Raw genomic sequence first — 14,927 nt, forward strand, 5'->3', positions numbered from 1 at the left:
ACACAAAATTGAAATAGATTCTGACCTCAAGAAACTTTTATTCTTAGAGGGGAGACATGTTCATATATTTGTAAGGTACTCACTAGGTTTTTGGAATAAAAAGGCAGATATGACACTTCTCTAGGGGTAAGGAGTAGATAATGACAACATATGGACAAAGAATTATAATACAAGAGAGAGCATGGCTAATGCAAAATCAAAGTCTAAGCAAAGTGCTCTGAGAAATTTGAGGAAGGGATCCTTGATAGCTACATGGTAGAGATAGGGTTAGGGAAGGTTCATGGAAGATATGGTATATCATTTGTGTCTTGAAGGAAGAACAGGATGTCATTGAGGAATGAGTGAATCAGTGTGTGTGTATGTGTGTTAGTCAATCTCACCTGGGGTCTGTAGGATCAAAGACAACAGACAAGAAAGACCTGAAAGTAGTCTAGTTCGTCTGGAATAGAGGTTTCCTGAAAAAGTTGTGGATGAATTAAGGTGGAAAAAGGAAAGCACCTTTAACAGCAGCAAGTGGATTGCAATTACTGATACTAAATCTACACAGGCATTTTGTTTGCATATTTTAGATTTAAATATGAACTGTACTATGTCATGTTTGTCAGAAATCTATTTTGTAATTGAGTTAGGACATGAATAGTTATCTTGCCTAACACAAGCTTTATTTTAAACAAGTTATTTATTTCTGCAGGTCATGTGCCATCAATTCTATGCTGTTGTGGTTCTCCCTACTCTAGGCATGTGTGTGTGTGTGTGTGTGTGTGTGTGTGTGTGTTTCCTTCAAAGCCGAAGAAGACCATGCCATCAGAGAAATAATAATATGACTTACATTTGACTTTGTTTTGAGTGAGGGAGGGCTGTGCAGGTCACCAGCCTCACTTCTCTGGAGCCATCTGAATCCACTGACCAGATATTCATCAGGATGACTGGAGATGACCCAGGACGAGGCAATTGGAGTTAAGTGACTTGCCCAAGATCACACAGCTAGTGAGTGTCAAGTGTCTGATGTGAGATTTGAACTCAGGTCCTCCTGCACTGGTACTCTATCCACTACACCACCTAGCTGCCCCACTAGACATAATCTAGGAGGTAAGGACACTGGAGATAAATGCCTCCTGATTTCAGAGAGAGAACTCTCCATATTGTACTTTTTTATTTTTCAGGGGAGTTTTGCCCTAACCTTGAGATTGGCAGAGGAGACTGACTAAGTCATGAGCTAGTTCCTTCCATCCCTTGTACTTGTACGAAGGTGAGGAAGGATTTGAGAGCCTGGTAGAAGACTGGATGCTGTCTGTCTTCAATGACCTGGGGGCATCAGCAGTAGTTAAGAGGCATGTCTCTGACAGGATCCGATGCTTCTGAAATTCATTGCTGAAATCCACTCCAGCTTTAGAGAGCACTTGGTGAGTTTTCATTTCTTCCCCTTCTTCCTTTCCCACCTTCTGTCCCAAGATTATGTTTCTTTGTTTCTTTCTGTATTTAAATATTTACCTTGTCTCTTTGTGATAAAGCTGTCAACCATCTGCATTGCTAAACTACGTCTTAGAATACAGTTGGAGGGATAATTGGGGCTCCTGAGAGAGAAAAGAGAAAGATTTAAAATTGGTATTTTGTTAGAGCAAAGAGCTCTGGCCAAGGCCTTGAGCTTTTGTTCTTCAGTCATATCTGACTCTTCAAAACCCCATGGACATAGCATACCAGGCCCTTCTATCCTCCACTATCTCTCAAAGTCTGTCCAAGTTCATGTTCCTTACTTCCATTATACCATCTATACATCTCATCCTCTGCCGTCCCCTTTTCTTTCAGCTTTCAACCTTTCCCAACATCAAGGCCTTGAGCTAGATAAGACAATTATCAATTCTTTTTTTTTTCTTTACAATTTCCCAAGTCAGAGAGAATACTTGGGCTGCTATTTTTGGAGGGGTAGAAGGGACAGGGATGCAAATGAGTCAGAAGCAATGGCTGTGGCTAGCTCACCACTCCAGCTGGTATTGAGGTAGTTATAAACCTTCTTTCCTAGGCCTGGTTTTTAAAGAAAAGCCACTACCCAGAGGAGTAGATCAGAGAAAGTGACTGGAGAAAATGTAACAACAAAAGGGTAAGGAGAAATAGCTTGGTGGTGGGTGGGTAGGTAGCAAAATAACAATGTCTATTTCCCACCAACATAGTTCAAGATGCTCCTACACATTAGACCTAGAAAGTTGCTAATATAAGGTGTGGTTTTTTTTTAACTGAACCTAAGATTTTATTGGTAGGAAAATGCCCCAGAAGAAACTCCCTCTGCCAATGCATGTCAGCCTACTCTTCACATTAAAGCCTTAGAGAATTGCCTATAGCACTGAGCGGTTACTTTTCTTTCTCAGGTTTATAAAGCTGTGAGACTTCAATCTGTCTTAACTCTGAAACAACCTCTTTCACAATTCCCTTTTATCATGCTGCTTCTTATCATCATTACTACTTGCAAAGTATCTTTTGGCGTCCAGGTTGGAAACCAAGAAAGTGTTTTCCTCATTACTTTATAAAGTCCTTGTTCTGTTTTTGTCTTTGTTTCTCTAGGGTCTTACATAGGACCTGGCACAAAAATCAGTGCTTAAATACATGCTTATTGAGAGGTTGACTTGACAGGTCAGATGATAGTGTAAAGCCACATTGACACATTGGCAAAAACGGACAACCGAAGTTAATTATCTGATTAATTTACTACAGAGCAGAATATTAATTGGTTGTCACCCACCTAGAGTAGCAGCTTTAATAGATCAAATAGTCCTAAAAGAGCGATTTCCCCTTGTCTTGTGGACAGACCAACTCACTGTAGCTAGGATAAAAGAACTTACCTTTTTCTCAAGACCCTAGGGAAACTCACTAGGGGCATCGGCTTCTGGGCACTTGAAGTTAGGACTGGGCCCCTGTATCTGGTATATTGCCGAAAAAACAAATACAATCTTGACTTAACCACTAATTGCAGTTTTGCATAAACAGAGACGTTAGTCTCTGCCTGACACTGCAATCAATAAGTTTGTTCCACGGCTTTTCTGGCCCAAATCGAAGTGTCCTCCCTCTAAAAGTACAACTACCTTCTGCAGAGTTTAATTCCTTTCCTGGAATTCCCAGGAACTGAGAAACCTACCCCAGAAGAGGGGGAGTACAACTCCGCTGATGTAATTAGGTTTGCTTTCTTTCATTTTTTTTTTTTTAATTAATCTCACAGGAGGGAAGACTGCTGTCATTCACCTGTCTCTTGGAGTTAACTCAGAGGGCAGTGTCCACACTGGATGTTTGAGGCCGATGTTGACATCACGTGGGGGTCATGCCACCGCCTGCTAGCTCTTTCCTATAGCTCTGGGAACTCGGCTTTTAAAAATTAATATAGTAACTAAAAATATGTTTAGTGAAATATCCTGAATGTCAGGGAGAAGGAGTCAGGGAGACCTATATCGTCTTTCTGGAACTTCAATTAAGGCGTTGGTGCGTGAATTAAGAGGGCCAGAAAAGGTGGTTTACTTTTGGAGTTTTTATAGACGATTTTTAAGAGACGGAAGAGTGCAGAGTAGCCCACTCAGCTCATGGGAACTAACTCCCCTCCCCTTCCTCCCACCCCCGTTTAGGAACTGAGTTTGGTGCTTGAGCGATCCCTTTAGCTGTGACCTTGGTCAGGAAGAACCTCAAAAGTAACTAAGCATCTCAGAGGGCACCCAAGACCCAAAGAAATGTTTCTGTCTGTTAACTATCGTACACACTCAAGGGTATTCTTTTAGGAAAACACTGTGAAATGAATGGCTCTTGTCCCAAATGTTTCCTTATGTGGCTAATAAGATTATGTGTCTACATGCACTTAGTGATTCCATTTTTAAAAATCACATTACAAATTAGTACTTTATGTGTCTTTGATATTGAAAATATAACCCTTGAGACTTCATATGAGTGGCTTTCAGAGGCTAAATCAGTTTAGCAAAGGAACGCTATTCTAAATTTTAAAGTATCATACCAAGAAGAACGTTTAACCCTAGAGGGTTTGTACCTCAAGTAGGGTCGCTGGAAAGAAGGCGATCAGGATTCGGGGCAAGGTTGGGGGTGGAGGATGGAGGGGGGGGGGGTCTTAAATCGGATGCCTTCGCTCGATGTCTCTCGTTCCATTTCCTGCCTCTGAAGCAACAGTGTCTGTCTGGGCAAGAGAGCACTTCGTACAATTTAGAAACTCGATAGGAGGCAGCAGCTGATCTCAGACCACCCTAAAAATAATTCGCGGCAGGGCTCTACGTGCTTCATTCGCGAAGGCAAACTCTACCACCCGGGTTAATACTCCTATAGTAAGAGGGCAACACGGGCTCTTAAAAATTCTTTGAAGACTAAAGGTAAGCGACACATTTTGATCTAACTTTTCAGCAATCAGTGGGAGTCGAATCTTCTCCTCCCTCCCCAATCCCACCAGCTCCTTCTCTTAACCCTTGAGACTTAGTCTACAGGACCCTGTGCGGGCTTGCGCGGAGCCTTGGGGGATGGGAACAGTGAGAAAGAGTGAGTATGAGAGTGTGTGTGCGGGGGAAGTGGGGTAAGAAGGATGGGGGGGGGGGGGGGGGGGAGGAAGATGCGAAACTTACAAGCTGCTTTGCCTGAACCAATGGAAAATATCCCAAAGTCTCAGGGTGCTTCTCTTCGTTCCCCCTGACATCTGTAACTTCGTGGAATGATTTCTCGGTTTGTTTTCCAGTGTTTGGGGGTTTTAGGAATTCGGTTGGAAACAAGATCTTGAGAAAACTTAGCAAACTAGTGTTCGTGGAGAAGGTAGTAGCGCAGGTGTCCCCGTAGCGGTTTTAAGTAGTAACAAGCACGTGGCCATGACATTTGCTTTTTCCTTTAGGTATTTAATGTGACCATTTTTTTTGCTTTTTTAATACATCTTTCTAAAACTTGAGAGTATTGAGAATGTTGGAGTCAGTCTCCACAGTCACTTAAAAGCAGAATGGTAAACTTAGTCCCGGCCACCACATGGCTAACTAGTGTTTATTTTGATCTGCGGTTGTCACAGTTAAATCCTCAGACATTTCTTCGATAATCTTTTCTTTAAAAACACTTTATTTGTTGGTTGTTTTCTTCATAATTTCTAGAAGGTAGAGGACAATGAGGTAGCTTCTGCAATCTCTTGGTGAAGAAGCTCTAGCCATGGATAAGGATACATTTAAAGCTTCATGATTTGCACACCTACAGAGATTTAGAGAGTCTCTGAATAAACACAATGGCTTGTACGAAGCCATAAATCTTTGCTGAATTGAACTGCATAGCCAATATACAAATTTACTTTATACATAAAATTTTTTAAAATATTGCTTATAGTATGTGTTCTGGGTTGTGGGAATGCTTTAAAACAGTCTAGAAAATAGAGATTCAATCAGAAGTAATGATCTGTGTGAAGTACCAGAGAAGGATGGGCAGTTATACCAGTAGTAATAACAATCTTACACTTGGAATTTAACAAGCCAGTTCACAATAACACTTCCCTTTGTTTCTTACAACCCCCAGAGGATTTTTGTACCTGGAGGGGATTGTTGGAAAAATAAATGATATGATTATTAAACAATACTTATTTACAATTTTGGAACAACAATACTTTATGGTTCAGATTGCCATGTTCCCATTTTGCAGATGAAGAAATGAAGAAGTCAAAGAACCAAATGACCTGGTAATTCTAGCTGATATTTTGATAGCAATAATTGATTTCAAGTCCCTTGACTTTCAATATTTATCCATTTAAAAAATAGGAATATTTCTAGTAGCAATTCTGCTATGAAATTACTAACTTTTGATGAATTTCAGTGTTCTGCGCCCCTCATTTAAAGTTAGGGATACTGTTGAGAATGATCTCAATGCATGGCTCAACATTTTATTCAGAATGTTCTTAAAGGTTTAGTGGCATTAATGCTTAAAATGGCCTTAAAGCTTCTGGGACACCTTGTATACAGCTGATTTTAAAATATTTAAAATATTAATCAAAAACATCAATGACCCCAATGTTCAAAAGGCATTTGACATTTTAAAAAATAAGTTTGATTGAAATAGTTTATATTACCAGGATTTATTCATAGGCATCTCTTTCAAATACATTTTGGGAACCTGCAAATAAAAATAAATACTACCTGATTTCCTGAAAGAACTATCATCATCATTATATTCATCTTCTTCTTCATTATCTGACTTTCTTATCCTATGTTTTTGAAATTTAGTAAATCTAACTCTTTTCCATTGAAGGCCACCAAAAACTTGCAGAGTTATGAAATTAACTTGCATTCAGTATTTGACATTCACCAGGAAGACTGGATTATGCCCTTCTACTACCATGGAAAAAAAATTTCATCTAGGATCACTTGGTCAGTGACACTCCTTAATGTCACAGCTTTGCAAAGGAGCATGTGTGGTTGAAAAATGTCAGGGGTTTTACTCAGGAACCGAAATTTTATTTCCTGAATAGCAACCACGAATGCACTTAATAACAATTTCTTTGTCTTAAGCAACGCATTGGTCTAGCCCAAGGAATCACTATTATCACATAAAAGCTTTAATGAATACCTATGTGTTCAGAGTAGATAGCATAATAAATAGAAAGAATCCCCTATTAGAGTTCTTCAGAAAGTCTCCCCATTATTTTACACATACCTCTCTGAAGGAATGGTGACTTATTTCCTACAATCTACCTACCCATTTTTGTAGTTAGAAATGGCTAGTCAGGCATCTTTTATTATGATAATCTTTGGCATCAATTAATATTGAATGTGAACACAGAATGATACTTGCTAAAGATCTTGCTAAATACACTAACAGTATTATTAACATATATCTCTCGCTCTCATTGCCCAGCATGGACACAATCATATATGTCAGTGATGGTGTAGTAGAAAGGAACAATTAAGGGACCTAGATTCTATATCAGCAGACCAGTTGTGTTATCTTCTTTTGAGTCCTTGGTAGATGAAATAGCTTAGATTAAGTGATCTCTGGAGTCCCTTCCAGCTCTAACATCATCTGATATTACTCATGGAACTATCATGAGGATCGTTTTCAATGGAGAAAACAGCAAAGAGCTGCTTGGTGATCTTCCCAATACTTTGATCATTGATCAGTCTTTGACATGAGTTTTATTGTTAGTTTGAAGTCTTTCCAAATGAAGGAAGACGCAAAGTACAGTGAAGCTCCCCAGTTTGGAAAACAGGGCCTTGGGGGAAGTATTTTAATACTTGTAATCAATGATTAAAGGAAGAGGGCGAGAGATAACAACTATCATCTGAGTATATGAAAAAAGAATATACAAAGAATGCTGGAAAGGTTCTCCTCTCTTAAAGTGAGGTTGGATCAGATGATATCTAATGGTTCTTTAGGTGGTATTAATGTAGATGGGTTATTGAAAGAAATGATTGAGTGAAAAGGGAAGAAGAGACTTCGGGAAGTGGGAGGGGAGATTTAAATGAGAGATTTGGGTTGAAGGAACAAATTGAGAGTGAAGGGCAGTATATGAGATGAAAAGGCTGAAATTGAAAGGAGGAAATGATGTAAAGACTTATGTTACTAATGTGAAGTGCATGCTTGAGTGTGCTTCTGATCTTTTAGATAACAAATTGGGTGATTTAAGGTGAACATAATATTTATAGATAGTGTTGCCTGGTCTTTGAATCTCAGACCCCGGAATATTAACCTTAGTTGTGTCCTTCTTGTTAAGTTTTAATTCTTAGCAAGTCATTGTATTTCTTGCTTATTTTCTTAACTCATACCTAAAATCCAATCCTGTCTTACTCCAGGAGAATATTTTTGAATTAAGATACTATGTATGAAGTACCCAGAAATCATTAGAAGAAATGTGTCAGGTAAATTCAAGGTATTTTTCTTATAGCAATAATAATGATCAAAGCTTAAGTTTTAAAATCTAGCTAAACAATAACAATATCTGTTTCATCTAATTATTGGAATGCTGTACAACTGATATTGCTGTTCCTTATCTTTGAATCATTTACACTTTGTTGTGAGTATCCTTGAATTCTCTCAATATCTTTTCTACTAAATTAAAATAACAATCTAAGAAAAATATCACAGTCAAGGAAAAGCGTACTTTTCTCTATTTTAGCCCATTTTACCAGAAATACATTTACCAGATGAATAAATTAAGAATGAGGAAAGGAATAATTCCAATTTTAAGTTCTTGCTTCAAGTCATTTTTAATTCTCTTTTTCTCTAGATTAAAGCAATAATGTTTTGTAACCATTTATCAAATATGTTATCTCATCTTGATTTCTTACATTTGAGAAATATCTTTTTAAAAAGTAAAATCATCTAGAATTAGAGATGATAGTGATATTACATCACTATCAATGTGTGTGTGACTCATTTGCTAAATACAAAAAGAGAAGCAGTTAATAACTTGCCCCTAATGACTCAACAGTTGATTCACTATACACAGTCTTCTCTGCTCTGTTCTCTAAATGATGAAGAGACCAGTTCTTGTTCCAGTTTGTCATTTTAAAAAGATTGAACTCTTAAGTTAGTGAAGTTGTGTATATAGAACAGAGAAACATATTTCGTAAATTTTGAACCGTATGTACTGCTGGTGACTTCAGAAAGTTACTCAGATAACTTCCTTATAGAAAGTTAAAAAAAAGTTTGGCATACCTAATTTAAATCGAAAAAGTTTTAAGACCACTAGGTGAAGAATATACAGATACATCCATACACATACATATATTCCTTTCATGTGGTAGAAACTCAAAATTGTCTAATCTAAAAAACAAACAAGAACATAGATCTAGAACTGCAAAGGACGTTAAAGGCCATTTGATTCAAACACTTCATTCTGACAGATGATGAAACTGAGGCCCAGGAAGATTAAGGGAGTGGTCATAAGATGGTACATATGATAATCATAATGATAATAGCTCACATTTATATAGTATCTTCTCTGCGTCAGATACTATGTGAAGTGCTTTACAATTTTTATCTCTTTGATGAAGTAGTCCTGGGATGTTGGTGTTGTTATTGTCTTCTGAGGAAACTGAGGCAAACAGAACTTAAGTGTCCAGGGATACAGAAATTAGTAAGTGCTCGAGGTAGAATTTGAACTCAGGGCCTCCTGACTCTTGGCCCAGTGCTCTGTGCACTGTTGGCACCACCTAGCTTTCTCTTGTAAGTAATTTCAGGGGAAAGGGATGATGAATGTGAACTCTCTTTTTTTCCTTTCTCTCTAAACCCAGCGACATTTCCTCTATCCCTATATTTTTGAAATAACATTCTCTACTACAGTCTATACTATCTATCATTTTATTGTTTGACTGGCTGTGGAATTTGGAGGCTGTTTGCTCTGTCCTTTGTTCCTTCACCAATTTCCACTTCATAGTGTTTTCCAGCTCATTTTTTACACATATAGTGAGCCACTGGACATGGTAGATGTTCCTTTGCAATTGCATGCTTTTATTGAAAAAGAATCACGAATATGTTTATATTTATAACTAATTATAAATTAATTAATTAGAAGTATAATGAATTATAACATAATTAACATTTTCATTGGAAGGTCCTCTGAGTTGGTGGAGAAGGGGTGATTCTTATAGAACTGCTAGTAGCATTGATAGACTGATTCACCTTTCTAGCAACTGCTTTATGTGAGGCTAATCTCATAGTACGCAAAATCCTCTCCCTCATGGCAAGTGTCTCGTGCTTACCTATGACATCTGTGAATTTTGAATTTGATTTATTAAGAAATGTGCCAAAGCATGATTCTGAGGTAATCTGACTGATTTTTTCAATGTCATAGCAATATGATTCATAGGTTTTTTTTTTTTTTATTAGCTGGAAGCAATCTTGGAGATTATCTTGGCCAATATTTTCCTTTTACCAATGAAGAAACTGAAGCCTATGGGCATGCATTTAGTGACAGAGGCAGGATCTGAGTCAAATTCCTCTGCATCACACTGCTTCTTTTAAATTAATTTATAAATTAAAATCTTTTCAATTAATATTATTTTTACTCTCTCTCACCTTTAAAAGAAAAGAAAAGCAAAACCATTAAAAGAAAAGAATAACAAAACCCTTTTAAAAATTATACATAGACAAGGAAAAACAATCCTACGTTGTCCTGTAAAAAAAACCAAAACCAAAACAAAACCTCTCAATCTCTACTCAGGGCCCATTATCTCTCTGGGAAGAGATGGATAGCATGTTTCCTCATGGATGCTCTGAAGTCATGGTTAGTTACTGTGTTATTAGAGTTTCTAAATCTTTCAAATGTGTTTGTTTTGCAATTTTGCTATTATTGTATAAATTGTTCTCTGTGTTTTGCTTATTTCATTCTGCATCAGTTCATACAAGTCTTTTCAGATTTCTTAGAAACCATCAATTCAAATCTCATAATTTGTTTAGCCATTCTTCAATCATTGGGCACCCCCATAGGCTCTACTTTATTTTACCATCATAAGAGAAGCTACTATAAATGTTTTTTGCAAATATAGGTCCTCTTTCTTTTTCTTTGTTCTCTGTAGTAGAAGTGGATATACAAGGTTTAGTAACTTTGGGGCATAGTCCCAAACTGCTTTGTGGAATGGCTGGAACAATTTTATAGTTCCAACAACAAATTAATGTACTTGTTTTTGCATAGCCTTTCAACATTTATCATTTTTCTTTTTGGGGAGTTAATTTTCCAGATGTGAAATGGAACTTGATAGATGTTTCAATTTGTATTTCTATAATTATTAGTGATTTGGAGCATTTTTAAAAAAAGTTTGGCTGTTAGTAGCTTTGATTTCTTCCTTACAAAAGTTGTTATTCATATCTCTTGACCATTTTTCAACTGAGAATGGCTCTTATTCTTATAAGTTTAAATCACTTTCATCTATATCTTGGAAATAGAGATCTTTATCAGAAAATCTTACCATAAAGATTTTTCCCCCAGTTCCTCTCTTCCCTTCTAATTTTAGCCATATTGTTTTAGTTTTGCAGGAACTTCCTAACTTTATAAAAAAATGTCCATTTTCTTTTCCTTTGATTATCAACTTTATTCCCCTCCAAAGATCTGTAAGGTATTTTCTTCCTTGTTAATCTAATTTGCTTTTGAAGTCACTTTTTATATCTACATCCTGCATCCATTTGGGGCTTATCATAAATACATGGTGTAAAATGTTGGTCTTCCAGACTACTTTCTGGGTTTCCTAGCAGTTTTTGTCAAATAATGAATTTTATCCTTGCAACTGAAGTCTTTGGATTTATCAGACACAATGCTGTATTTGTTTATTTCTCTGTACTTTGTACCTAATTGACTTCTTTGCTTGTTAATCAGTACTAAGTCACTTTGGTAAGTATTGCTTTGTAGTGAACAGCTAAGTTCTCTTCATTGCCATTTCCCTTGACATGTTGCATCTCGATTTTTTTTAGTTCTATAATCATTTTGTAGTTTGGTATAGCATCAGATAAGCAGAATTTAGATAATATTTAGTTAGTATTTCATAGCAATTAGTATTTTTTGGTTCTTAGATCTGTTGTTATTTTTGTAAAGAATATTATGTAGTTGAATTCAATAGTTTCTGTGTGGTTTTAGTAAGGTAGATTGACAAGTATTTGATATGTTTTGTAATTGTCTTTAATGGAATTTCTCTATGTCTTCCTAATGGGATTGTTGGCAATATACAGAAACACTGATGATTTGTATAGGTTTGTTTTATTCTCTGCAACTTTGCTAAAGTTATTAATTTTCAATTAATTTTTAATTGACTCTCTTGGGTTTTATAAGTAGACCATATTGTCTGAAAAACATAATAATTTTGTTTTTCCCTTCATCAGTTCTCATTCCCTCAATTTCTTTTTCTTGTCACTGCTATGGCTAGCATTTCTAGTACTATATTAAATAGTTGTGGTGAAAATGGGAATCCTTGCTTTACCTCTGATCTTATTGGAAAGGACTCTAATGTTTGCTCTTGGATTTAGATGCTCTTTACAAAGAAGAGGATGGTGAGCAATTATAGAGTGTGTTTAGCATCAGTAGTCTAGATTTGATGCAATTTTTTTCAGCTTCCTCACCCTTCAGCGTTTTTCCCTCCTCAGAGTCTAATCAGAGGTTCTTTTCTTTCTTTCCTTTTAGAACATTCTTCATGATCCACCAGTGGTAAGAGTTTGTTTTGCTTAAGGTTAATATCTGCATTCTTTTTAATTTCCTCCTTGCTACCTCCTTTCTACTTTCCCCTTTTTACTTTCCCTTCTGTTTCCCTGTTGTGTGAAAGATTTCTGTACCAAACTGTGTGCATATGTCCATTTCTTCCTCCTTCCTCTGGGCCTGCTCCCTACTGATTGATTTCATAGTATCTACCATATTCAACACTTTTGAATGCTGCTTACCCGTATGTGTAGTTTCTGCAAATGCTGGTTGAATGGATACTATTTAGCTGGACACATAACCTCTACTGGATCTTGCTCTCTGGATGCTACTTCATGGCCTGTAGCTTCTGGCTCAGCTAAAATCCTTGTCTTCCTCTGTCTCAAGGAAAGTTGTTGTTCAGTCATTCAGTCATTGTCTGACTTCTTGTGATCCTGTTTGGGGTTCTCTTGAAAAAAATACTGGAATGGTTTGCCATTTCCTTCTCCATGCTCAAGGAAAGAGCAGGTGCTAATTAAACATTTAGCTTAAAACCTGTAGGATTTTTCTCACCAGTTCCTTTAGAAGAGGCAGAAACCTTTATTTTAGCCAACAACAACAACAAAAAAGACTTCCCTGGGGGAAATGAGCTTCTCAACCTTCCTTTTTACTTGTGAAATGAAGTGTTTTGTTCCTCTAAGAATCTTAGTGATAATTTTTCACTCATCTACACAACAGGAGATTCTTAGCCTCAGGCATTGAACTCTTGAATAGGAGACTGGTAACTACTTTCCTCAGGCTCAAACCTATAATCTCTTTGACTCAGTTTACTAGTCACTGGGGTTGGGATGGTGAGTCTTTGTGAATTACTTCATTCTTGCCTTTGGCGGGCATTTCACATGCCACTCAATTTTAATTTCTGTAAGCTTAATTGAACCATATAAGCCCTATTTGCCAATGATGACAAAAAAGCTCTTTGGTTCAAGGCTTTTCTAGTTTCCAAATCCTAATCCTTTTCTGTTTTCACATGAATATGGGAAAGGTGGTATGTTTAGACCAAGCTATGCAGAGGAACAAGTTGTCATCTGTTCCACCTTCCTAGTCACGTTCCTAGTATTTCCTGGTATAGGTAGACACAGCAGGTGTGGGTAGGCAGAAGCCGAAGGAACTTTGAAGCTCATCTTTGCCTGCTCATCTAAACAAATGTGGCTCTTCATCAAAGCAGTGCTCCCGTGAGAATCTATGCATTTGATGCAATCAGGCTGTCAAGACTCCAAGCAGTTTTTGAACTGTGTTGTTCTTTTGGAATTGGCTTCAGGGCCTAAATGATGCCCAGTTCAATTCAGTAAACATTAATTAAGTACTTGTAGCGGGTACCACAAGAAATAGAAAAATTAATAAAACACATTCTTTACCTTTATGGAAGCTATAATCCGATACGGAGGATAAGAATGCAATGATAGTAATACAAGGTAGAATGTGATATGAGACAAGTACAAATAGAAGACTAGCAAGACGAGAACAAGAGGAAGGTCATTCTTGTCCTTTATGGGTGGATTTGACTTTTAAATATAGTCAATAGGCAATCAATATAAAATCCAATCTATTGAATAAGATAGGCGATTAGTGTAATACTCTGTTCATAAATAAAAAAGATGTGATAAGTGATAAGATAAGTGATAAGACTGATTTTCTTGTGATATTTGTATGCTGTTTCTGAAGGTAGTTTCATAGAAAAGTCAAATAAATCTTTGGAGTAGTGATGAAACCATCAGAAGACATGAATAACCAAATAAAATAACTGTGAGTTTGACAACACATATTTGAGAGATAAAACACATCTATACACACAAAGCACCCCCATACACATAGAGAGAAGAGGAAGAGAGAGAGAGAAAGCTTATTTTATGGTCATTTCTCAAAAATTTCCTATGATATTCAGGGACTCTGTTTCCTTGTTGAGTTCACAGGGCAACAACCATGAGGCTATTTTTCACCATTGGTTTTTCACTACTAGCCTTCTTTTTCTTTGAAGACTTCTATTTCTTATTCTTCGTGCAAATAATATTTTTATATTTAAACAAAAACCCTTCAAACGTACACTTTCTAGGGTTGTAATATAGTGCTGTATCAGAAGTTTTTTTCTGCATTTATTGTATATCTCATTGTTATGATAGTTGTTTCTATTGTTTATTTCAAGGGGTCAGTAACCTACAGCTCAAGGGTCAATTTGTTCTACTGACTGTTTTTGTATGCACCTGAGCTAAAAATGGTTTTTACATTATTAAATACCATTGCTAAACAAATTCTTTATTGTTGGGCTGTATGAATATAGGCAGTTGTCTGGACGTGACCGCAGTCAATCCTGGTTTATACAGTTAATTGCTTTCCAATCTTAAGCCATCCTTACAACCCTGGCACAAATGTAATGGTTAGAGTGAATAATTTTTGCGCATATTACTATATATATATTATTACATTGTTATGTGTTGTTGAATTTTTTGCATGTATTACTATAGTTTTTTTGCTATACTTTTATTCAAAAATTTTCATCAATTTTAGCAATATTGATGTAGAGATTTCTCTCTACTTTTTCCCTCTCTGGTTTAAATATTAGGACCACATTTTCTTCATAAAAGGAATTTGATAGAGTACCTTCCTTAATTTTTTTGAATTTTAGACAGCATAAATATTAATTTTTCTTTGATAAAATTTAATTGAACTTTTTGGTAAATCCATTCAGAACGGGATTTTGTCTATTCATAGTTCCTTTACAGTTTGTCCAATGTCACTTTCTGAGATTAGGTTGTTTAGACTTGTTTTATTACAGAAG

At 36.5% G+C, this 14,927-nt stretch overlaps 1 protein-coding gene across 6 annotated transcripts in view; it reads left to right on the forward strand.

The window, feature by feature from the left end:
* The first annotated feature begins 3,178 nt into the window (after positions 1-3,178).
* ABCC9 (ATP binding cassette subfamily C member 9) overlaps positions 3,179-14,927 on the forward strand; it is a 195,277-nt gene continuing 183,528 nt past the window's right edge. For 2 of the 6 annotated variants that reach the window (XM_072653532.1, XM_072653530.1), the window contains exons 1-2: positions 3,179-4,352; positions 12,104-12,127. The gene's annotated coding sequence lies outside the window, so the exon portion shown is untranslated. Of the gene's footprint in view, positions 4,353-12,103; positions 12,150-14,927 lie in introns of those variants that run through there. The other 4 variants (XM_072653527.1, XM_072653533.1, XM_072653528.1 and 1 more) reach the window with 3 other exon arrangements.

Source organism: Notamacropus eugenii, chromosome 3 (assembly GCF_028372415.1).
Source record: "Notamacropus eugenii isolate mMacEug1 chromosome 3, mMacEug1.pri_v2, whole genome shotgun sequence".
NCBI classification, from domain to species: domain Eukaryota; kingdom Metazoa; phylum Chordata; class Mammalia; order Diprotodontia; family Macropodidae; genus Notamacropus; species Notamacropus eugenii.